The sequence below is a fragment of the Triturus cristatus genome, chromosome 4_1 (genome assembly GCF_964204655.1).
Source record: "Triturus cristatus chromosome 4_1, aTriCri1.1, whole genome shotgun sequence".
NCBI lineage: Eukaryota > Metazoa > Chordata > Amphibia > Caudata > Salamandridae > Triturus > Triturus cristatus.
This window is the reverse complement of record NC_140585.1, coordinates 1,265,366,969-1,265,394,249: the sequence shown is the minus strand read 5'-3', so window position 1 is coordinate 1,265,394,249 and position 27,281 is coordinate 1,265,366,969.

Genomic DNA, 27,281 nt, shown 5'->3' with positions numbered 1-27,281 from the left:
AAAAAAGCAAATTCAATATAGATGCTTTTCATAAAGAAAACATCTTGACAGTAGAGGCTCCTTTGTTACCCCATCAAGCCATCATGCATGCGTAAGAAAAGTCGATCAGCACAGTTCATCAATCAAAAACTGACAGTAATTTAATGATCATTCTAAGAACTAGATATCCTAATCCCCCCCTAATTTTAGGTCACAGCCAACTCTGAAAAATACCAGCCTGGCCAGCTCCCACATTTTTCTCAACTTACGGCGGCTAGGATTATTCTGTACTGCGGCCTGTCCCAGCTGTCAGAGCGATACAAACTCCTGCCACCAGGACAAAGGATCTGGAGCTACCTTCTGGAGCCCCACATGGACAATCACCAATCTTGCAGATGTAATATCAAAGAAGGAAGCCCCCACAATATCATGTGGGATACTAGGGGCATGACCAAGTTAAATGATTTTAGGTTCAGATCTAACGTTGCTCTTCAAGAGTCGATTAATTTATGTGAACAGGACCAGACTGGCCGTAGCGGGCCCTGTGCATTTTCCCGGGGACTGGAATGGTGGGGGCCGGTTTGTTATTGATGGCCGGTTTTGCAACAGTTTTGCAATATCGGCCCCCTGTAACAAAAGCGGTAGCGGTGCTTCTCACTAGCCCCCAGTACCGGGGCCGGTCGACTAGATTTCCAGGGCTAGTTGCTATTCCCAGTCCAGACGTGAATGTAAAGACTATGTACCAATATGGAGTAATAATGCAACAGGTTGCAAAGATATGTACAGTATCTACCTCAGGCTTATTATAACGAAAGCAGTCTTAAACTCCACTTATGCAGCTTGTATCGTGTATTCTAAAGATCATACAGCTTCTTAAAGGAGTGAGCCTTAAGCCAGGAGACTTTAAAGTACCCTGAGCAAGCAAGTTGGTATATCTTATTTCAGCAATAGAGACTTTACAGTGCAAGCTATGAGAACGCCCAGCAGACAGAACATCAAATGTGTTGGTCATGGTTTCCCTGGCTCCCCAAAATTGGGTAAAAAGCATGAATGTACCCACATCTAGATATTTTAACAAAACTCTGTAGAAATTTGTTATTGTCCATACTCATTTCGTTTGGGGAAAGACGTAGTAAATATTCCCTCATTTGTAAGTAGCAGAAGAAACCTGAAGGAACGAAGAGTTCCATCCCTAAAGTACTGGCAGAAGGACCAAAGATTAGCTGCACGCCAGCTCTTTAGATAACTGTCTTGGCAAAACTGAGTGAGGCTAGGGTTAGTGTATCGATGGAGTCGCAGTACGTAGCAGATAGAACAAATGTCCAGCCAGACCTTATGGTAAACAAGAACAGTCTTAAATTGTGTGTATTTAAAGTAAGCAGTGTCAACCAGACCTGTACGAGGTAAAACCAGGTGCTGTAATATCTGGTACTTTGGAAAGAAGCCATCAAGCTCCCAAATATCTGTCCCAACCACCCCAAGAAGCCTAAACATGAATGCAGCCAAGAAAATGTTCCACAAAATTAGAAGTGCAAACCCACCCTCATTACAGCTCAGCATTATAGAGGGAGGATCTGCTCTTTGTAGGCTTGTCTGTAGAAGCACAATGTGGTAACCAAGCGCTCAATCCCACATTGGGTTATCCTTTCCATTAATATCTATTTTGCCGTGGCCAAGAAGGACCCTGTGGCTGGCATTTGCGCCCACTCCACGTGGGCCATGGTGGCTTCTAATGCTCCCACCAGAGGCACTCAAGTGCTGATATGTTTTGGGTGACCACATGGTCATTGTTACATACTTTTGCTAAACATTATTTCTTCAACACTCTGCCTGGCTGTTCTTTGGCAGAGTGTTACTCACTGGGCCAGGCACGCGCGTTCACCTGCCCTCCCTGTCTCAGCCTCCACATTAAACAAACAGGCCGGTTCGGAATCGAGGTGACGCCCAGTGAAATGCACATATTGCAGCTCGTAACTTGTTCAGACCTCATTAGAGCAGATGGGTGTTCCCGCCGCTGTGGTTGTCTGGTTCCCAGGTAGGCCCTGCCCGCGCGCCGGACTGGGGATTTAACAAAGGAGGCTGCACAACAAGGTGAGCCCAGCCAGCTGAGGAGAGGAAAATGGAATGAACATGAGGTCCTGGAAGTTAAAGAAAAGACTAATGAAGCGAAGAAACCTCTTACAAAAGAGCAAGGTGAGTGGATGGAAGAACAGATGTGCCCTATCTGGATTCAGCTTTAGCAATCCAGTAATGAGATTCAGGCTGTCTTTGTTGAGTGCTGATTTTAGCACAAGGTTTGATGATCTTTTATTGACAGCTTGTCAATATCCTCGTCTAATGTTGACATTGGAGGTGAGAAGCACTAAATGTGTCTCGCCTGTGAGAAGTGACCTGATAATGTTTATCGAAAGCCTTTTCACTGCAGTACATTGGCCTTCAAAGATCATATCTGTGCTGACGGCTTAAAAGAAAACTTGAATAGACAAGGAACATGTTGTACAAGATTCAGCAAGCCAACTTACAAGTAATTCAATAGTTTCTCAAAGTACTTCTGGTTGCAAAAACTGCATACCCTTTGCGCTAAAGAATTTAATTAACACTTTGGCAGTCCTACTGCTGTTTTGCAGAAAGTCAGATAGGTTTTTGCGATGTGTGTAGGAATGAAGTCTACTTCAACAACCATTGGCCGCGCGGCCGTGAAAGCAACACGGCCGCACAGCCGTGAAGTGAAAGCGATCGCGGGGCCACCAGACACGGCCGTAAAAGTAACGGCCATGAAAGCGAAATTGATCGGACTCGCTCTGTGGTAATCACGCGAGTGGTGCACGCGCAGCAGTGATCGCGCTGGAAGAGAGGCAGATGGCGGCTGCGTCCGTGCACGCTCGCGTGAACGCAAGAGCTAGGCCGGCTGTGGCAGCACTTTGAAAACCCGTATACTAAATGTCTCTCCGAGCAGCGCATGCGCTGGCTCAGGCGAGGACCTAATGACAATTACATTTGCACAGACATACAGTTTTACTAATGAAACTATACTGCGCGCAAACAATAATGTGTGGAAATAGCAGCATCTAGTGTATTGATTTGTTTTGATCATATTAAAGTATTTGTTTTCAGCATACTTGAGAACTAACAAAAAATGTGCTTGATTGGTGCATTCCTAATTCCTATATATACTGAAATACTTGCAGTTTATTTAAATGTTGTTGTGTACTAGAAAAAACCCTTTTTTACCCCCATAAATCCTCCTACTTTGAGTAAGAAAAAGTAAACACTAAGATTCCACAGAAGACAGAGCCTGACATTTGACCTCTGTCTTTGACTGCACAGCAAATTTGACAAAATAAGAACAAGAATTAGAGGCCTGTTTACAGAAAGGAGCACTCGTGGAAGAATACAAGGGGGGGTGATGTGAAAAAGCATTCCTCTTTGGGAGGGACAAACTCACATTGGACAACCTAAAACAAATAAAGCCAGCAAACAGAAAGCTCGAAAATGTAAGTTACAAACCAAAAAGCCAATAGTAAGTACCAACCAGAATGCATTCCCAGGGAAGCTTTCTGAATGTCCCCAAAATGTCTTTAGCAAACCACACAGCTGCACTGTCTGGTAGACTTCGACCTAAAAACATCAGAAACCTTGCAGAGGCTAGGCTTTCCCCAAAGCCAGGATAATCAACTCCAGGAGATGGCTGTCCTTTTGTGAGTATCCTGTATTTTTCAGGGAACTGTAAATTCATCCGTTTTTGTTCAGAACATTTTTTTTGCTAACAACAAATCTATCAGAAATGTTGTAGTGCAAAACCATGGCATATGATCATCAGCTGGTATCGATGCAAGTAGCCCCTGGTCAGGCATGGCATTTTCAGTTGATGCTGTTTTTTCCACCATCAGTACTTTTCAATTCTAGACTCATAGGAGCAAATTTACAAGCCCATAGAGCCACCGGCAAGGCTGAGGCAGTGTCAAAAACGAATGCCGTGGAATACCAGCCATCAGAATGGCGCAACGAGGAGAAATTATTAATTTCTTCTCGTTTTTTTTGCTCTTACCATGTGTGCTGCATGCATAGATGGTGCACATCACCATTATTGATTCTTAATGTGCAGGAAGGTATTCCTTTCTGCACATAAACAGTCATCCCTGCAGCACAGGCACCCTTGCAACATGGCATTATGGTGCCTGCACTGGCGCTAGGCAGCTTTTATTGCACCAGTGCTAGGGGAAACACAGGGGTGCGCCCTATCCTTGTTTTGTATTCTACGTTTTGTAAATTTAGCACAGCTCCACGCTCCAACATTTTCTTGTGAATATGCCCCATAGTTTTTATTTTCCCACTACAAGTACGCTTCTAGAAGTCCCATTTGGCATAGTGCAATCTTCTTAAAAGTCAGTTGTCACATGACAGGGGGTCAACTTAGTTTCCATTGCTGCTCTAAACCCACCTTTGATCATTAGTCTGCAGATACATGTTGCATACATTTTTTTTTTTTAACAAACTTTATTGATGACTTCAACAGTTTGAAATGTAATAGCCGTTCCACAGAGACAGTCTTTTGTCGTTATATTAAAACATTATACATATGACTTATACTGACTACATGTGACATTTCCTGAACTAGAAAAGCGAGGATGAGAATGTCCAATGGCGTTGTTAACATCAATACAATTTGACCTGACAATGGAAATCTACAATAAAGGACAACTACATTCCAATTAACAAGGAATCTTAGTTAAACCGTCCCCCCTCCCCCTCCCTAGCCCACCCTCTCCCCACTCCTGGTCAATCGTGCTGTGGTTTCAACATCTATCTCCCTGCAGCGGTATAACCTAAACCTCAAATAGTATACATGTTGCATACATATGAACTTTTATCTCTGGTTGATTAGATGTGTTGATTATCCAGTTGATTGATGTTTCTATCATCAAGAGTCGAGGGAATCAGCTCGTAGAGTGTCCTTCAATTGGTGAAGACCACTTCATCAGCAGGGAAAAAGAGTCCAAGTCTGGTGGATTGCAGGAAAAATGTTGTGTATCAGCTCTCTATCGTCAACAATGGCCAGATGTTAGAAGTAGGCAAACTGGCAGTGTTGATCATTACATGACACCTGCATTGTTGCAAGGCACTGCCCTTCAGGAGGAAATTCCGAGAGCATAAGTAGAGGCTCAAAGAGATGGTGGTGTGGGGAGGCAACAATTCAAATCAGCAGTACAAGGACACAAATACAGATTTGGATCCAGAACATGTTGATACAAAAGTATTTGCTAAAAATCACAAGCGTTTTGAAAAGAAAAGTGGAAAAAGTGGGTTTAACTTTTGCGATGATGGCGGATGAAAGCTATGGTTAAAATAGGTATACTAGGGAGCATGAGGCAAATCAACATAAAAGAAAGGAAAGGGGGTGGAAAACATTACTTTTAAGATGGTTCTTGACCAAAATGGAGCAGACTCACAAGTGCACTTGCTCAGTTAAGGATAGTGGGCTAAAATCAACGAGTCAATATGTTCCCAGCTTGTGCAGATTATTACAGTCCTTTGTACTAGTCAAGTGTCTGTCTCCTGGGGATATAGACAATCAGGGCTGGACTGGGAAAGCAGAGCAGCCCTGGCAATTTTGACGGACCAGCCTCCCTGCCTTTTTAGTGTGAGACTAGCGCAGCGCGCATGCGCTGCCCTATGGGGAGGCCTCTTGGAATCACTCCAGACTTCCCCAAAACTTTTACATGTGGTTTTTCAACTTCCACACATTCTATTGGCCTTTGCGTGTGGCTATCAAAACTGACAGCACGTAATTGGCCAAAGGCAGGTGCATGTCCCACCTTTTCTCTAAATGTTCACTCCCATGGCTTTCAGCTGTCGGCAGCGAGCAGCGGCACGCAGGCTGCCAGCTGCACTCCTGCCTTGTTGTAGATCATGTTACAAATTAAACATAGCTCTGTCGCTTTCACTTTCGCGGCCGCGCGTGCTTGTCTTCCACACTTGTCTGTTGTTCTTCTTCATGTTCACTCCTTTATTTGTTTCTCGCACTTTTTAATTTGTCATGCTATCTCCCATTGGTTTATTTGATTGCAAGCGCGTTATTTAATTAAAAGTCGTCGTCTTAAAAGGCAGCGCACGGATGCAAGACAGGCATAGTCATGTCAGCTAAGCAGACCGCTGCACTTCCGGAGCATTAACAGTGTGTATACCATGGTCACTATGCTTCCAATTCCGGAGCATTACCTGTGTGTATACGATGACAAACTACGCTTACACTTCCGGAGCATTACCGATGTGTATACCATGACACACTACGCTTCCACTTCCGGAGCATTACCAGTGTGTATACCATGGACACTATGCTTCCACTTCGGGAGCATTACCAGTATGTATACCATGGCACACTATGCTTCCACTTTTGGAGCATTACCACTGTGTTTACCATGGCACACTACGCTTCCACTTCCGGAGCATTACCCGTGTGTATACCATGGCACACTAGGCTTTTACTGCCGGAGCATTACCCATGTGTATACCATGGACACGACGCTTCCACTTCCGGAGCATTACCGGTGTGTGTACCATGGCACACTACGCTTCCACTTCTGGAGCATTACCAGTGTGTATACCATGGACACTACGCTTCCACTTCCGGAGCATTACCAGTGTGTATACCATGGCACACTACGCTTCCACTTTTGGAGCATTACCGGTGTGTTTACCATGGCACACTACGCTTCCACTTCCGGAGCATTACCCGTGTGTATACCATGGCACACTAGGCTTCCACTTCCGGAGCATTACCGGTGCGTATACCATGGTACACTAGGCTTTTACTGCCGGAGCATTACCCATGTGTATACCATGGACACAACGCTTCCACTTCCGTAGCATTACCGGTGTGTATATCGTGGCACCCTACTTTTCTACTTTTGGAGCATTACCGGTGTGTATTCCATGGCCATTACGCTTCCACTTCCGGAACATTACCAGTATGTTTACGATGGCACACTACATTTCCATTTTGGGAGCATTACCGTTGTGTTTATCGTGGCACATTACATTTCCACTTCCGGAGCATTACCAGTGTGTTTACCATGGCACACTATGCTTCTGAAGCATTACCGGTGTGCATACCATAGCACACTATGCTTCCACTTCCGATTATGGTTCCCTTCCAGAACATTACCGGTGTGTTTACCATTGCACACTTTGCTTCCAATTCTGCAGCATTACCATTGTATACCATGGTACACTAGACTTTTAATTCCGGAGTACTACTGGTGTGTATACCATGGCACACTACGCTTCCACTTCTGGAGCATTACCGGTGTGTATACCATGGCACACTATGCTTCAACATTTGGAGCATTATCAGTGTGTTTACCATGGTACACTACGCTTCCACTTCCGGAGCACTACCCGTTTATACCATGGCACACTAGACTTTTACTTCCGGAGTATTACCAGTGTGTTTACCATGGCACACTATGCTTCCTATTCCGGAGCATTACCAGTGTATATCATGGTACACTAGGCTTTTACTTCCAGAGTATTACCAGTGTGTTTACCATGGCACACTATGCATCCACTTCTGGAGCATTACCGGTGTGTATACCATGGCACACTACGCTTCTACTTTTGGAGCATTACCGGTCTGTTTACCATAGCACACTACACTTCCACTTCCGATTACTAAAAATGCCTCACTTCCGGAGCATTTAGGGAGCATTACTGTTGTGTTTATCGTGGCACATTACATTTCCACTTCTGGAGCTTTACCAGTGTGTTTACCATGGCACACTATGCTTCTGAAGCATTACCGGTGTGCATACCATAGCACACTACGCTTCCACTTCCGATTACTGGAAATGCTCCACTTCCAGAGCATTACTGGTGTGTTTACCATTGCACACTATGCTTCCAATTCCGCAGCATTACCAGTGTATACCATGGTACACTAGACTTTTAATTCCGGAGTACTACTGGTGTGTAAACCATGGCACACTACGCTTCCACTTCTGGAGCATTACCGGTGTGTATACCATGGCACACTAGGCATTTACTTCCGGAGCATCACTTGTGTGCATACCATGGCACATTATGCTTCCACTTCGGGAGCATTATCGGTGTGTATACCATGACACATTACGCTTCCACTTCCGGAACATTACCGGTGTGTATACCATGGACACTATGCTTCCAATTCCTGAGCATTACCGATGCATACCATGGTACACTAGGCTTTTACTTCCGGAGTATTACCAGTGTGTATACCATGGCATACTATGCTTCTACTTCTGGAGCATTGCCGGTGTGTAGGCGACCGTACCTAGCAGACTGAACTTCGTTCTCCTGCTGCAGCACAACACGGGAGATTCGTACACCCGGAAGCATCCAAGAGAGTCGATCGAACTCCTTGAACAAAAGCGACAGCTATCAAGCAGCTCGCGTTTGCGGTTCTCGTTCGTTATTCTATGTAATCAGATTCTCACGCTGAGTACAATCAACACTAGATATCCAACCATTGGGCTACTGCCTCTTCGTGAGTCTCTTCTCACAGGGCACCCGGCTGGGCCCTTGTGAGTATTTTATTTCACATTGAGCACGGTGACACTGCACACTAAAACGTTACATATCATCTACGACGACCAGGTGTCCCTATATTAGACTGGCCTGACGAGACCCTCTAATTGTCATAGGGTCGAAACGCCGTTGACGTGAAAGGCGAATCATTCTTTCGACACTTAGAATGACTGAGTGTTGAAAATTGGATTTATTAATTGTTTATGATTGCCTTTGTAATGAAAAATTGAAACCTTTCTGTATGTTGCACTTTATGTTACCTTTTTGTTTGTTTAGGTTAATTTTTCACTGGGACACTATTTGAAATTTGCATAAATATTGTTAATTTGTATTGTGAATTTATGTCCACTTCCCATAATACCTTTTTATTACAAATATAAAAAGAGAAAAAAAATTATACAAAAGATCTAATGTGTATGGCTGTGCTTTTCTTTCTGACATCATATTTAATCCTTTCTTCTTTGGATTGTTATCATGTATTATACATTATATTAGCAAGTATTAATCCACACGAGCCATTGTTTCCTTACAACACATAATACCCAGGCTCCTTGTGGGTAGGGTTTCCTTGTTTCCTAATTAAAAAAGGTGTGTATACCATGGCACACTACGCTTCTACTTTTGGAGCATTACCGGTGTGTATACCATGGACACTATGCTTCCAATTCCGGAGCATTACCGGTGTGTATACCATGGCATACTACGCTTCCACTTCTGGAGCATTACGGGTGTGTATACCTTGGACACTATGCTTCCAATCCGGGAGCATTACCGGTGTATACCATGGCACAATAGACTTTTACTTCCTGAGCATTACCGGTGTGTATACCATGGCACACTACGCTTCCACTTCCGGAGCATTACCGGTGTGTATACTATGGACACTACGCTTCCACTTCCAGAGCATTACCGGTGTGTATATCATGGCACACTAGGCATTTACTTCCGGAGCATTACCCGTTTGTATGCCATGGCACACTATGCTTCCACTTCCAGAGCATTACCGTTGTGTATACCATGACACACTACGATTCCACTTCCAGAGCATTACCGGTGTATACCATGGTACACTATGCTTTTACTTCTGGAGTATTACCGATATGTATACCATGGCACACGACGCTTCCACTTCCAGAGCATTACCGGTGTGTATTCCATGGACACTACGCTTCCACTTCCAGAACATTACCACTGTGTATACCATGGCACACTAGGCTTTTACTTGTGGAACATTACCCATGTGTATACCATGGCACACTACGCTTCCACTTCCGGAGCATTACCCGTGTGTATACCATGGCACACTAAGCTTCCACTTCCGTAGCATTACCGGTGTGTATATCATGGCACCCTACTTTTCTACTTTTGGAGCATTACCGGTGTGTATTCCATGGCCATTACGCTTCCACTTCCGGAACATTACCGGTATGTTTACGATGGCACACTACATTTCCATTTTGGGAGCATTACCGTTGTGTTTATCGTGGAACATTACATTTCCACTTCCGGAGCATTACCAGTGTGTTTACCATGGCACACCATGCTTCTGAAGCATTACCGGTGTGCATACCAGCACACTACGCTTCCACTTCCGATTACTGGAAATGCTCCACTTCCAGAGCATTACCGGTGTGTTTACCATTGCACACTATGCTTCCAATTCCGGAGCATTACCAGTGTATACCATGGTACACTAGACTTTTAATTCCGGAGTACTACAGGTGTGTATACCATGGCACACCACGCTTCAGCATTTGGAGCATTACCAGTGTGTTTACCATGGCACACTACGCTTCCACTTTTGGAGCACTACCCATTTATACCATGGCACACTAGACTTTTACTTCCGGAGTATTACCAGTGTGTTTACCATGGCACACTATGCTTCCTATTCCGGAGCATTACCGGTGTATACCATGGTATACTAGGCTTTTACTTCCAGAGTATTACCGGTGTGTTTACCATGGCACACTATGCATCCACTTCTCGAGCATTACCGGTGTGTATACCATGGCACACTACGCTTCTACTTTATGAGCATTACCGGTCTGTTTACCATAGCACACTACGCTTCCAATTCCGATTACTAAAAATGCCTCACTTCCGGAGCATTACCGGTGTGTATACCATGGCACACGACGCTTCCACTTCCAGAGCATTACCGGTGTGTATTCCATGGCACACTAGGCTTTTACTTCTGGAGCATTACCCGTGTGTATACCATAGCACCCCACGCTTCTACTTTTGGAGCATTACCGGTGTGTATACCATGGCTATTACGCTTCCACTTTCGAAACATTACTGGTGTGTTTACCATGGCACACTACATTTCCATTTCTGGAGCATTACCGTTGTGTTTATCATGGCACATTACAGTTCCACTTCCGGAGCATTACTGGTGTGTATACCATGGCATACTACGCTTCTACTTTTGGAGCATTAACAGTGTGTTTCCCATAGCACACTACGCTTCCACTTACGATTACTAAAAATGGCTCACCTCCGGAGCATTACCGGTGTGTTTACCATAGCACACTACGCTTCCAGTTCTGGAGCATTACCGGTGTGTATACCGTGGACACTATGCTTCCAATTCCGGAGCATTACTGGTGAATACCATGGTACAATAGGCTTTTACTTCCTGAGTTTTACCAGTGTGTATACCATGGGACACTAGGCATTTACTTCTGGAGCATTACCCGTGTGTATGCCATGGCACACTATGCTTCCACTTCCAGAGCATTACCGTTGTGTATACCATGACACATTACGCTTCCACTTCCAGAGCATTACCGGTGTATACCATGGCACACTATGCTTCCACTTCCGGGGCATTACCGGTGTGTATACCATGGCATACTACACTTCTACTTTTGGAGCATTACCGGTGTGTTTACTATGGCACACTACGCTTCCACTTTCGGAGCATTACCGGTGTATACCATGGCACACTAGGCTTTTTCTTTCGGAGTATTACCAGTGTGTTTACCATGGCACACTATGCTTCTCAAGCATTATCGGTGTGCATACCATAGCACACAATATGCTTTCACTTCCGATTACTGAAAATGCTCCACTTCCGGAGCATTACCGGTGTATTTACCATGGCATACTACGCTTCCAGTTCCAGAGCATTACCGGTGTAAAGCATGGTACACTAGGCTTTTACTTCCGGAGTATAACTGGTGTGTATACCATGGCACACTATCCTTCCACTTCTGGAGCATTGCCAGTGTGTATACCATGGCCGTCGAGGTACGTGGAAGTTGGTAAAAAGCAGCAATCCGCACACTCCTTGGGGCTGTTCATGTAATTAATCAAACAGGAGCGCAAGCCACTGTCTCCGGTCTCTCCAGCAGCCTTAAGCAGCATCTTACACTTTCACCATCAAAGTGCAAGATGCTGCTTAACGCTGCTGGAGGGAGCGGAGTCGGACAGTTTGACCACATACATATTCCACTCTAGTCTATTTGCTGTCGCTAGCATTGCAGCAGTCTGCTATGAACTGCTTTTCTCTGTGGCCAGTATTGAAAAGACTAATTGCATAGCAACAGCTGAATTATTGAATATGCATGTGATTGCACTTCTGCAGTATGGCCTGGAAAAAAAAAACAGACCGACCTGAATAGGTTCCTACTGTGTGAGAGGGTAATAATCGGGGCCAGTGGAATTATGTGGCAGGGGAGGGCAAAATATGCAGCAGGGTTGAGTAAATTATGTGGCAAGAAAAGGCAAATTACTAGGCACAATACTGCACATTTTGTGACGGTATTACTTCATTATTTTGCCATTTTGTAAACATACTAACACTGTCTGAGCTTTGGATTCACCTCATTAGTACCAGTGTAGCACCCAAATATAGCTATAAGCAGCAGATAGGTGATCAGTCAGGCTTTGTAAAGGGCTTTCAGCAGCGCTGCAAGGAAACGCATGGGTTCTCGATTTCCACTTCCAGCAGTGCCTCATACTTCAGTCCGTATTAAACTAGGATAGGCCCATGTGATGTGACATTACATTAAACAAATCTGTGCCTGGGCCACGGGGTGAACAACAAGGAGGAAAAATTGCGGGCTTTCTCCCCTGGTCTGTTTCCTGTTGTGAATAGATTCCATTTTGTGTGGGGCATCTGCTTTTGGTGAATACCATTCCTGTGGACGAGTGCCTTCTCTGGGTTCTTAGGTCTTCACGATCTGGCTAGGAGCAGGCTTATGCGTGGCCCTGTCGGACATTTTCAGTCATGACTATGGCCACTGTAAAATATTCTAAAGGAAAACATCACAATGTTATAGAAACATATCTGTTAAGGAGCTTAAATAATCGTAGCACAATAAAAATAACTCAGCTCTTCAATAAAAATGCATTGAGTGGAATCATGTAATGTGTTCTGGAGTATTAATGTTCTTTCAAAATTAGTTATGAGATTTAATTTAAAAAAACGTAATTTATGAATTTCAATTTTTTGTTATATAATGTTACAGCCTGCTTGTAGAGCGAACACATACATATAAGTTACCATGCTACAAAATCTCTACGGATAACAGAAATATTTGCAGTGCGCAACACAAATGGTCAAATAATAATACAACATTTGGGGGGAAAGATGGGGCCCTGAGATGTACAGTACCTTATAGGGTGCCCTACTGCCTTTTAATGTTTATTCCTTGCTATCTCATGTCTAGCCTGACAAATCACAATCATTTTTATTTTCTCAGTAGATTTCATTTCTAAAGGTATATCATTAAATAAATAAATATGTGAGGTACTCAGCATTGTAATCTCAATCCACACCATGCCAGTGCCCATACGCCACTACACTAAGCACAGCTTGCACACAAACTTTACAGTACTAAACACAGCAGCTACATTGCTCTACAACATACCTTAAAAACATTGGCAATATCTCTCTAAACACTTATAAGGTCACAAAGGCGAGACCTATTGGCTATGACAATGCTTGTTTGTTACTGTGGGCCAATATAGCAGTACTTCTGTAAAACCGGCCCCAGTAACAAAAACGGTCCCTCCGATGCAAAATCGGCCCCCACCCTTCCAGCCTCCCGGGGAAACGCCCGATGCTTGCTACGACTAGTCCGGCCCTGTAGACAATCGTCGGGGTACTCAGGAATACCCTAGATAAGCCGACCCTGCACTTCATATTTTGTTAAACTCAGGAGGCAACCCCGTCACTCATAGACAAAGTGTTCAGCATGCATGCACCAATCCATATCACTGCACGAGTGCTGAGCAATGGAGACAGAGGCAATCCCTCTAGTCTTGGTATGTGGCTGCTAGCTACCACTATTCTCACATTACAGAGCAATCGCTGATATCTTGTTCAAGTCTCCTCCCCCTCAGATACCCAAAATACATAGTTTCTTTGCAGGAATCAGCTGGAGGGATGAAACACACAACAGGCATTGGATCACCATATACAACAACTTTGGATTCCCAGCAATTCCTAGATAGTGCACAGAAATGCGCCTACTTGGCCACATGCTTTAAGACACTTGTCAGTTGCAGCCTGTCCGATTTTAGCCGATGGTGTCCTCGTATAATAGACTCTATACAGCACCTTTAGCTGTATTAACCTGAATCCAACTCTAGTCACATCTTCTCTTGGCTCCTGCAGTGCCTTGTCTCACTCCTCACCAGAAAGGTCCTCAAAGTCTCGTATCCAACTTTGCCCGAGACCCCCAGTGGATCAGGGATTTGAGGTGTACTCTTGATCAGTTCCTTGTGGAATTTTTTAGATTTGTTCCTTCGCACAAACATGATGTGGCTGAAAGCAATGTTTATGGCATTCAAAGCCATTATTTCAGTGGTCATACCAGTGGCATTAACCCTGTAACTGCTGAGCCCTTTCTAACCCTAGTGCTGAGCCCTTTTTATGCTATTTGAGAGACCTTGCATTTAGATCTTAATAACTTTTTTTACAAAAGGTACCCACGCCAAATTTGCATCTCTTTTTCCAACTTTCTAGGCATTCTAAAGGTACCCAGGGTTTGTAGATTCCCTGAGAAAGAACTGAGTAAATAGCTAAAATATAGCTACATTTTGTTTACTGGGGAAAAAAGTGCTGTGGAAGAAAGTGCATTTGTTTTACAAAGAATGGGATCAACAAAAGGTTTGCTGCACTAGGATTTCTATCTGCCCAGCTTTCAGGAACAAACAGAGGTGTATAAAAAAAATCTTCCCAACTGTTTTGGCATTTTTCCAAGAGGTAGTCCATTTCTTCTAATGGTTCAACTTACCTGCAAAGTGTGGTGGAAACGGGTATGAAACTCATGGGGATCTCAGAAAACAATACATTTCTCAAAAGTAGACAAAATTCTGAATTTGGCAGTGGGTCATTTCTGTAGATCCCCAAACATTTTCCCAAAGAAATTAATGATTGAAATTAAACAATAATAAAAATATATTTTAAAAAATTGGGACGTATTCATCTGTAATTTTTTGTCCTGATGGCCGATTTACAAAAGCAATATACCGTTACCCTTTTGGTCACAAGCATATATAGGTTTGTAGGATTTCCAAAAACAGGTGATACCCAGAGCCAACAACCAAGCCGCAGCTTTAAAATAAAATTTTCATTTCAGAATTCAAGCATTTTAGAATTCAGGCAAAATCTAACAAATGAAAAAGGTGTAGGAAGGAATCTATGTATTTCCAAAATCAGGGCCGTACCTTCATGAAGGGTGTTTACAGTTTGACAGCCCCCCAGAAACAAATATATTCTCGGCTTGGTAGTTGGGTCTGGGACCTGAGCCAGATCTACTATTTTTATGTCAGTTTTTCTTGTTCTAAGCCAGGAATAAAAGACAAAACAGAGACTTTTGATTTAAACGAAGGAGAGACAGAGAGAGAGAGAGAGAGAGAGAGAGAGAGAGAGAGAGGTACCTCAAAATGTGAAACCAGATAACCTGGAATCAATACCAACTTCCTTGCTTGTCCAAATTGTGTGATCCTAGGCACGTACGCTGTTTCTTCACATATGCTCGCACTTTTAAATACTTGTGTTTAGGATGTGTGCTTTACAAGCATCTCTTATATTTAATTTATTAAACTATAATGTTGTGCCATCTATAATAAGAATCTAGGAATGTGTATGGTTAACATGACATCTGACTTGCCTCTTAGTACACTAATGGTATTTTAGTTTGAGGGCAAGTCATTGATATTTTTAAAAACTATCGCTTTTAACAAAATGTCTGTCTATGCAGGGATATAATCCAATTTACTAAGGTAAAACGCTTCCATATATTAAAGATGCGGAGTGCCTCAGGGATCCTCCCTGAGCCCCACCCTCTTCAACATCTCTTGGCCCCGCTTTCAGCCATCATCAGAAGCCTGGACTCAACATTATCTACCACGATGAAGACACCAAGCTGATTCTCTCCCTCACAGACGAACCCACATCCGCCAAGAACAACTTCCATGACGGGATGAAGGTAGTTGCCACCTGGATGAAGGACAGCGGCCTCAAGCTTAACTCGGACAAGACCGAAGTCCTCATCATGGGCTTCTCCCCCTCCATCTGGGACAACTCTTGGTGGCCTGCCAATCTTCAAATACCCCCCACACCGATCGACCACGCACTAAACCTCAGTATCATCCTGGACTCCACGCTCTCAATGAACCGGCAATTCAACACCGTCTTGTCCTACTTCCACACGCTCCACCTCCTTTGTAAGATCTTCAAGTGGATCCCCACCAAGTCCAGGAAAATGGTCACCCATGCGCTCGTCGGCATCATACTCGACTACAGCAACACACTCTACACAGGCACAAACCAGAAACTCCAAACAGAAACTACAGACCATCCAAAACACCTCCACAAGACTCATCCTGAACATCTCACTCTGCAACCACATCACTAGCCACCTGATTGTCCTTAACTGTGTGATATGTAGTTATGTTGGTATCTGAGTATGTGTTAGTTAATTATAGATTGTATTTATATATATATGTGTATATATATTTGATTTTGTATATTGTCCACAGCCTTGATGAAGTTCAAAGTATACTGAATGAAACTCGTTAGCTGAATGTTTTGGTTGCTGGACCATATATAGTTTAAAAGTGGAATGAAATAAAAGAAGAATGTTTCTAACAACACACTTGAAGATTTATTGACTTTCTTTGTGGGTGCACCCTTCCAGTTTTGTTTTGAATCTTACTCTGCATTGTAGCAATATCACACAATGGCTAATATTGGAGTGTAAGTGCACCAATTCATCGCCATTTGGAACTAAGTGTCAAGTGCGGTATAAACGTCCGCTGTTGGTATATATATTTGTTTTTTTCTTCACTGGCTACTTGTCAACAAGAGAATCACCTTGAAGCTTCTCATGCATGCCACCAAAGCCCTCCACATTGCCAGACTTGCATACCTCAAGCTCTGTCTCTCCTTCTACACTCCCACCAGACCCATAGCTCAACTCTGACTCACTCTATTAATTGCCTGCACACTCTTCTCTATTTGTAACTTATGCTTAGGACATGTGTCTGTAAGTCACTTGATTAAATGGTCCGTAAGATGCAATGACTGGAAACAGAGTCCCGCCCACATGCACTGATTTAACAACTCTACCATCAAGGCTTCTTGTAGCAGAGATGAAGAAGAGAGCATGCAGTAAAAATACATTTAAAAAAACAGATCCCAGAGCAGGGACTCCAGGCCGTTGTGTGAGTTCTCAGGGAGAACTACCAGACCCATGTGGGATGAACAGGGGCATAACTCTGGCATGGTTGTTTTCGATGTGACACCCCTCAAATACATTCTTAGCTTGGTATGTGGGTCTGGAGGCCCTGAGTCTGGTCTGCTATGTCTGTGTTGCTTTGTCTTCTTGTTTTCATTTTACTACGGTTTTACCTTGTTTCTTTCTTGGGTCAGAATCCTAGATGTATACAGTGATATGTTTACCAAAAAAGTAGTTAATTTGCACCCATAAAAGTACTCCTTGAATGAGTACAAATGTATTACTTTTTGGAATTCATACAAATGGGCAGTAGCAGGTTTTCTAAGCCGCACCAGTCTTAAGTTTCCAAGCATACCACTGGCAATCACGCAAAAGCTGATGTGATGAAGTGTTTGCAAATAGTCTAAGCAGTGACAGTCACTTGAGGTAGCATTTATTCCCACTGCTTTTCACCCACTGGGCCACTCAAAAAGAGGTCCACCTAATGCGAATAAGTACTGACCCTGTTCCTCATGGGAAAAGTTAGTCACAAACCTTGGTCATCTCAGCCTTCCACCCTGCAGCACACTGCTCTTTTTGTTGGGAAATTTGAGATCCAAACCCCCGTTGCTGCCACTGTCCCAGATAGCATTTTGCAAAATGTGTTCTTTCTTGCATTCTGCCTTACATGCCCAAATATGTAAGCTACCCCTATTGCACATAGCGTTTGGGCGATCGCTAGTGTCACGGGTGCTAGGCCAAGCCAGACGAGTGGGGTAGCATTTTTCAGGAGATGTGTGGAAACACTGAGAAGTAAAACATTTGTGGATTCTGAAAGTTTCTATCCCAGAAATGTGCTTCAAATGTGTGATTTTAGCCATTTAGGTAAAGTGAGAGGTTTGAAGGGCATTGTAGTAAGAGAGAGGGATTTATGAAAGTAGCATCACCCTGGACACCTGTTCAGAATATGGCAGCATGACTTGTCATGAATTACAGGCGTTTCATAGGCTCGCTATAAGCTGCGCTGGTTTACGGTTTCTACTAGAAGGATCCATTATAAGGCACTCCACTTTGACCATAGAGCCTTTTATTAATTAAGATCCATGCTGCTTATGTATTTGCTTACAAATGTAAACAATGCCTTCATTTTGGATCTTCCCTCCCGCTGTCAAACCCCCAGTTTAGAACGTATTGGTGGGGGTGGGTTATAGAGAAGGATATTCCTTGAAATTTGTTTCTTCCTCTATTTAGAATGCCGTCTTCTTGGCCTGCAAAAAATGGAGAACCAATCAGCATTTAGGAAATCTCTTAAAATTCATCATCTTATTGATTATTTCATAATCTTTCTGATGTTGTTAGACAGTTCGGCCTTAGGACATTCGTTGCACTTTATAAGTCTACTCATATCTTGCATGGATAGGTTTTCAATATATTAAGTGGGTGTCCTCAAGGCACTCAACACAGGGCCGGTAGCCACTTTAGAAGTCAGCAAACAGAAATTATGGTGGTGGAGCATTGTCACCAGAGAGAGAGTTCTGGTGTTGGGCACCTGACCTATTGGTAGACTAAGAGATAGCTCAGACATGTGATGCCTTAACATATCATTTATATCAAACTAGAGGCATACCTCTGCCATCTAAAGAAAATGCACGTCTCTATGATCTGCTTCTCTGAGCACATAGCAGGACAGGTGTGTATTTGCTTTAACAAATGCCATGTGTGGCTTTTCACTGGAATGGTGTCTACGAAGAGGAGTGCACGGGCACTGTCCGTGTGTGAGCATTGTATCACTGATCACTGTATCCTGCCTCTTCAAACTAGTTAATTTGGGCAGCAAAACGCTAGGAAATGTATCCACCAGGGAGAGGATGTATCCTTACGGCTAGAGCGGTCGACCTCGAAGCTGGGGAACCAGGTTCGAGTCTCAGCAATGACGCTCAACATCCTGTGATTCTGGGCAAATCACTTAATCTCCCCATGCCTAACAAAACATAAATGTGTCCTTCTGTATCGAAACTGGTGCTCATGTAAAGCTCTCTGATACCCGATTTCTCGGGTCTTGTTCGCGCTATATAAAACTATTTATAAAACAAATACAAAAAAAAATAAGCCTCGGTCTATCAAAAGCAGGATTGCTTAAATATTATATTTAAAGGGTTACAATGCAAAAGCATTGCACTATGAAAGCACTAGTGTGTGCACTACTCGTTCTAATATTACAATGACAAACTGGTAACCATGTTGGTTGCCTGTGTCTCTCGTGTGCCTCATTCAAATTTGCACACAGTCAGGCTAATCATTATAATTGATACTGACATTTAGGAGAACACCATTATTCTTATCAAAGAAATTTTGAAGAAATTTGTAACAAACATTGCGTTTCATAATGCAAAGAGCCCTGCAGGCTTTAAAAACAGCATTAAGGCTTTAGGGGATTTAACACTTTATGTGCTGCAGGCTTCAGAAAAGAATTAAAAGTATGGTTGTTGTTAGAATAACATATGTTAAGATGCATGATTTCTGTTAGAGTGACCACTCTGTATGACATTGCCCATCAGTCATACATTCTATGGGGTATATGTACAATGAAGTGGCGGAGCGTGTTGTTAGCCTCCTTGGCTTAACGACACGCTCCGCCACTTCGGAAACGCGAGGCTGCACCATATTTACAAGAATGTGGTGCAGCCTTGAGTTTCCCCCTGCAATGGCGCTAAGTTCAACAATTTAGCTCCAACGCAGGCACCCTTGCACCAGAGTGCAAGGGTGTCTGCGTGCAGGGGAGGATTGTTTATGTGTAGGAAGGTGTCCCTTCCTGCACATAAACAATCCTAAAATGCCATTTTGTAACTTTCATGTGTGCTGCTTCATTCAGCACACATGAAAGTGACAACATGGAATTTCTTTAAAGGTTTGTTTATATACAGGAAGGGACACCTTCCTGTACAGAAACAAACCATGGCATTTTGCTTTTTCCATGTATGCTGCACAAGGCAGCGCACATGGAAAAAGCAAAAACGAGGAGAAATAATGCATTTCCCCTCGTTCCGCCAACTTAAGACCAGGATTTTCCTGTTCTTAATTTTGGCGCTGCCTCCTATGTACGCCACCCTTGTACATAGGTGGTAGCGTCAAATACAATGGGTGTTGCGGTGGAACGCACACAGCAAAACCCACTGCACGCCCATTTCACGCTAACCATAGCATGAAAGGGTGCCTTATGTACAAGGCAGCGTTAAGCCACGTTAAGTGGTTTAACACTGCCTTAGGCCCCTTTCACCACAGGAACTTCACAAAATGTGGCGTTCTCATGGTGATAGGGGCTTGTACATATGCCCCTATGTGTTTTGAACCTTGAGGGAATACGCCCATCCTTTGTATACTAGAACAAAGTTATTTCGAGGCAACCTCCTTTGCCTTTCCATTAAGCCTGGTGGATGTAGCTTCATCATCTCATATATTAGGTCTGCTCAACGTGGGCTTTTACCAACTATTTTATTTTAATTTAAAATAGGACAGTTTTCGGGAAAGGTAATTAACCAGTGTTAATATTGTCATCTGATTGGCACTCACTTATTCAATCACAGGAAGAATGGTAGATGTGTTAGAACACAAACCTGAGACTTGCCAGTCACGCATCCCAAACTCATGTACTTAACTCACTAACCTCAAAATTCTGAGACCTGTGCATGTGTACGTCCTCAAATAACCACATGCTGCAATGTCCTGATGAGCAGACAGAAAACGTGCCTTTAGTCAACCGTCAGACAAGTGATTTTTATTGAAGATGGAATTAAAAGTATTTCATAAACTCATTTTAATTTAGCAGAAGGAAGTTTCAGAGAATTGGCAAAAATGGCCATCATCTTGTAAATCTTGGTGAAAAATTATTCAAAGTCCTTCCTATTGAAATCTGTAGAAGCTGCTTTTTAATTATCAAATCAATTATTGCCCTTTTAAACTATCTCTCTCAGGGTAAACATTGTTAAATCCGCTAAAACATATTTACTGTTATCCTGTTCGGTTTTACCAGCATGTTTAAAACGCCCTACCCAGAGGTAATGTTATTTACTGGGTACAGTCATTGACACTAATTTATCCTGCATTTCGGTATGAAGACCAACATATCGCTTGAATGTTCTCGTATTTTTTTTCTTAATGTGGGCTGATGCATTTTCTTCTTAAACTTCGAATTTGTAGGTATATCGTGACTTACACATAACTACTGAGAAAAAAAAGGAAATGTGCTAGCTAGCAAGGTTCATGAAGGGCTGCTTTGCAGGCGTTAGAAAGCTTGTGGTCGAAAAAGATTTTCTGTCCTTTCTGAGGAACAGAAAAATCCACTTGCGATGTCGGTTTGTGGTAGGAAACTGCTACCCTGCTCGTTCAAGATTTAAAATGCTTATCTAAATCTGATGAGAGAAAAGCAACAAAAAAAATGTTTCACGCCCAACTCGAACTGTGCACACACTGGCATCAATAGCAGCACATGTAAGGAAATGTGCATTCACCTGGCTTTTGTCTGGAACGTTTCCATTTTCATCTTAAATGTAGTGCACTTGGGAGAATTCCAAAAGTTACTTCCAGCTTGAAAATAAAAAGCGTATTTTTTTTATAATGGCTAATTACACATTTTTGAATGTTCCCTGCCTTTACATTTCTTAGGTCTGGGATTAGCTAAGACCTTTTGATTTTACAAAATGTATACTTATTACATACTTACTTTTTGTGGCTTTTAGCCAGTTCTCTTCTTCCATTGGTCTGTTTTTGTGTCATTCACATGTTTCTTCCACCCTCTAGAGCATACAGCAATGGTCAGTGAGCCTACTTCACCCACTGGCTAAACTCCACTGTGAGTGACAGCATTCTCTTCTTTCTCAAGTAGCACTCCCAAACACAAAGTAGCTCAATTCAGGCCACGGACTACAATGGCAATGTGAGAGATCCTCGGACATTGCAGTGGACATACCTCATCCCCGCTCCTACCCGCGGACCTTAAACGGGAAGTCCGTCCTCGACCTATCCCCCTATTCGCCACAACCAGTAAGGACACTGACCCCGCCCCCTGACCCGCAGGCCGGGACAGGTCCTGGCGCTGACAGAAAAGACCCGGAAGGAGGAGGGATTAACCCCGGATGTACTTCTCTCCTTCAGGCGAAAAGAGGGATCGCAGCTGCGAGCGGATGCACTCGTGCCGGAGAGAGAAGAGAGAAAGGCGAAGTATCGAAGGCGGAGCAGGAGGTAGAGAGAAACGAAGCAGAGGACAAAGAGCAGCGTACCGAGGAAGAACCGGAGCTGAGGAGGACGAGGCCGGCGCAGCGAGGAGAGAGCGCGACGAGGAGGAGTCCTGAAGCGGAGGAAGCGGAGGAGGCCCCGGACGAGCCGTGGTACGAGGACTGGTGGAACCCTCAGGAGGAGGCTGGAGAGCGGCCGCAACCAGGAAGTGTTGCAGCGGGGCCGGTGAGTGGCTAAACCCACGGGTAACGGGATCGGGAAGCGGGTGGTAGAAGGGAGGAGGGTGGACACCGGGTTACAGGGGCACAGGGTGTTGCGTCGTAGGGTGTTACTGTGTATGGTGCTGCAGTGTGAAACGTCTCTCTCTTACTTCACCTGACCACAGGGGCACACCCCGAATATCCTGACCTCACTGAATAACCGGGTATTCCGCCTCCCTGCTCATATCCGGACCCTCTGTCCAGAGCACGAACCCTGCTCTCCCCTATCACTCTACACGGGTGCGGTGGCGGTTTCACTGTGATTCATTAGCGCATAGATAGGACAAAATCCCTGACGGCCTCTCGTTTGTCTCTTTTGTCCCTCTCATGAGCCTTCCTGAGGAAACCACCTCAACTATCCCCGAGTCATCATTGAGAGACGAAGACCGAGCGAGATCAGAAGAAGAAGACGAAGAAATCGTGAAACACCGCCCACAGTCCTTGAAACCTGACGCCACTACCATACCTACTGCTTTATCAATAAAAACCTACCCACTGGCTCACTACATCCAGCCTCCGCGTCTGTTTATCCGGCCCGCCCTCCCACAGGCAATGTGCACTTTTAGAGAATAAAATATCAGTCACGGCTGGCATGACTTGTGGGTGAGGACATAGGCACTTCCACCTGGTTCCAACCAAGCACTCAAGGTTGTGAGAGTTGTAAACACTGATGCCACTTGTAGTCTTCATTCAAACCTGCAGATGCTACTTTTTGCACGATTATTGCACCTGACAAGATGTGCTACGCTGAATTCTAGTCAACCCCACTTGAACCTCAGGTGCTACAATGGAATTATGTAGCTACGTATAATACGTTTTTGGTTCTGCTGGGTGAGACGTGTGTGTACAGTAGGCACTGAGAACTGAATCACATCTAGTTGCCTGGATACATGTGCCACTGCAAAACAGTTTACAACTTACCATTTTGAAATAAGCACTGTCTGCTAACCCTTTAATTTGCCAATTTTTGTTTTGAAAAACTTTACTGTCAAGGGCTAGTCAGCTCCACCAACATTGTACACAAGTCTCACCCAGCAGAACCAAAAACTTAGTGTAGCTACATAATTCCATTGTAGCACCTGAGGATCCAGTGAGCTATTCTAGAATTCAGCGTAGCACATCTTGGTTTAGGCACATTTTTTTGGTTACAGTTTTATATAGCGTGAACTCGACCTGAAGGTATTGGAGCGCTTTACATGACCACCAGTTACATTACAGGACACATTCATTTTTGGTAGGTGGGGGAGATTTGGGGCCAGATGTATGATGGTTTTTAGCATGCGCAAACGGGTTTTAGACCCGTTTGCGCATGCTAAAAACCTTGGGCCCATGTACAAAATCAATTAGCGACTCGCAAAATAGGTTTTGCATCTCGCTATTAGGAAGGGGTGTTCCCTTCCTAATAGCGACTCATGAGCCATGTATGAATGTTTTGCAAACGCAATTGTGGTCGCAAAACACTCACAAATTACTACGTACTTCAAGTTGGTAGTAATGCAATCGCAAATGGAAAGGGGTGCCCAGGGGACCCCTTACACTTTGCAAATGCATGCGAATATATTTTTTAAGGGCAGGCAGTGGTCCCAGGGACCACTGCCTGCCCTTTAAAAAATGAAACAAAAACGTTTCATTTTAATTTTTTTAAATGCATCCCGTTTTCAGGCTGCATTTAAAAAAAAAAAGCTGCTTTAATTAAAAGCAGTCCCAGACATGGTGGTCTGCTGAACCCAGCAGGCCACTATCCCTGGGAGGGCCAGCCATTTCCAATGGGGTCGCAAAATGCGAGTGCCTCATTAATATTAATGAGCCTCGCATTTTGCAACCCCATTGGGAATCTCAATCAGTGTCTCTGACACTTGTGTACATAGTAAATTGCTACTAGCAATTTGTCACTTGCAATCGAGCGCAAATTGTGAGTCGCAATTTACTAGGGTCGTACATCTGGCCCTAAGTGATTTGCCCAGAATAACAGGATGTTAAGCCTACACTGAGACTCGAACTTGGTTCCCCAGCTCCAAAGTCGGCAGCTCTGGCCGTTAGTCACATCTTGTCCCAGGGCAACAATTACAAAATATGTGATGTGAGTCTGCTGTTTCTTGCACTCAGTGGTGTAACAATAGCCCCTGCAGCTCCTGATGGGCGTTCCCCCCCCCCCCCAGCTCCAGGGCCTCTCCTCTGGAAATGTGCATCGGGTGGGTCCATGGCCTGAGAACTCCTGACTAGGTCCGGAGTGTGGGGCACCCTCCATGTACTTTCCAGGCTGGGTCCACTCAAGTTTCGTTATGCCACTGCTTCCACTACCACATCACCAGTTTCCAAGTGATGGGAAAATTCACCAGCCACTACATTTCCAAACCATCAGCCTCTAATAAATACTTAAGCCACACTAGTGTGACACCTCGATAGTCAGGCCCCCCAATAGTATGCTTCTACCCGTAGACAAAATAGACTGTTCAACCTAGGGGTACACACAGGTTATGCCACCGACTTTATGCAGGATCACTGCTGGCCAGATTCTGGATGATAATTCTTCCTAGTGTTCCATATGCTCTGCCAACCAAAGCCTATCGGCAGTTGTCAAACCACCTTTTTCCTCCACGAGGTTAAGGACATTCAAAGTTTTGGAACGCCATCATTACCTCCTCATCCCCTTTCATGCCACGGTCCTTATGATGTGAGATGTGTGCGGCTCCCACGTAAGCACCCTGCTGCCCACCGAAAAGAATAAAAATGACTGAGGTGCCTACAGTGGTGGTAGCCCTCAACCTCACACTCCATGAACTATATAAACCAAGCAGGCCCAGCCACAACGAATATGACGTTACAACGCAAACAATTACAACGCATGCTTTTACAACATATTTTTACATTGCAACTACCATTACATTACATGATTTTACAACACATGCCATTACAAAGCATTTTTAAAAACTACCATTACAATGCATTCCATTACAACGCATACCATTACAATGCATAATACTTTCAGGGCAACAGTAGGGTAAGTGTTGGTTAGTGTAGGGGTAAAAATTACTATTTCCACTCCAGTGAGTGCAACAGTAGGGTAAGTGCTGGATAGTGTAGGGGTAAACATTACTATTCCCATCCACCCCAAAACCCATACCCACCCTAAACCTCAAAAATCTCTATTGCTTACCTGATAATGCGTTGTAATAGCATGCATTGTAATGGTATGCGTTGTAATGGCATGCGTTGTAGTGACATGCATTGTAATGGCATGCGTTGTAATGGCTTGCTATGTAAAGGCAGTTGTGTTGTAATAGCTGTGTTGTAAAAGTATTGCGATGTAATGAATGCTTTGTAATAGATGTTTCCCGCCACAACTCCTGTTTTTGTGTTTGTCTGCGATAGACTCTGCACTATGTCGTCACCATTTTTTATTTTCGTTTCCTTTAGGCCAGGTGCTGGGCATGGACCCCCAAGTACTGGTGGTGTCAGCAGGCCGGCCAGGGAGAAGGGATTTGACCAGGGACTGATGCTGACAGGTAAAGGCCGGCTTTCTTGCTATGGTCTCCCTTCTGTTTATTTGCTTCCCCCACTTCCCCAAATTTCCCAAGGGTTTTAGGAGTATCTATGTCGTGAATCTGCCCCATGTGGGGTTGGGGTTTCTTTGCTGAGGATGGGGCTCTGCTGTTACTCCCCTTACCTTCTCTTCACCTTTCTGCTCCTTGATTATCGTTCTCTAGTCAGCAAGTGAGGGAGAGGGGTTACTTTCTCTTTTCTCCACTGTTCAATTATGATAGCAGGAGATACTTCAGATATGGCGGTATGGAAGATAAGGCTTTTTATGATTTGAGGGGTTTCAGATACATCTCACTGTCCATACATTTCTTCAGTTTTTCTGCTTCTTGATTGAGGTTTTGTGGTTGGCATCTGGTAAGGAGGTATTTAGCTGGGTACCTCCCTGTTTTCTTCTCTGTTTATGGTGTGGAAGGTTTGGCATGCACAGGCCACGTCTGATGGTGTGGACAGGCTCTCAAAGGTTACAGCAGTGGTGTAACGAAAGTTGAATGGGCTTCCCTGCAATGTACACGGAGGGACCCCTGCTCCTGATTTAATGCGGAGCTCTCAGGCCTGAGTAATGTGCTGAGGTGGCCCCCGCACTGCGGGGGCTGCGGGGGCCTGTCCTACGCCCATGGGTTACTAGCTCTATGTGGGTCTGAGACACTGCATCAATGAATGCCATCTTGGATTGGGTTGATCATAGCATTCATGCTTGGTGTAGCTGAAGATTGCGCATGGTTTTGCCACCATATCTGAAGCAGTGGCTCGGATTCTCAGCCTCCTTGGACATCCTTTTAGCGGATTCATTCCTGCTCCTCAAGTGACCCTAATTGAATAACGGATGCGTGACCCTAGTCGCCCTTCATTCGGTCCCTCAACAGCGATCCAAGTGCATGCTACACCCCAACTTGCAGCCCCAGCTTTGCGAGGAGCTCGGTCTTCATCCTCCCTACCTCCCACGGTCGCAACAAAGTTCCAGGACCTTCACAGTGCTCTTCCCAACGTGTCACGATTGCTTGCACTCATCAGCACTGCTGTTTTAAAC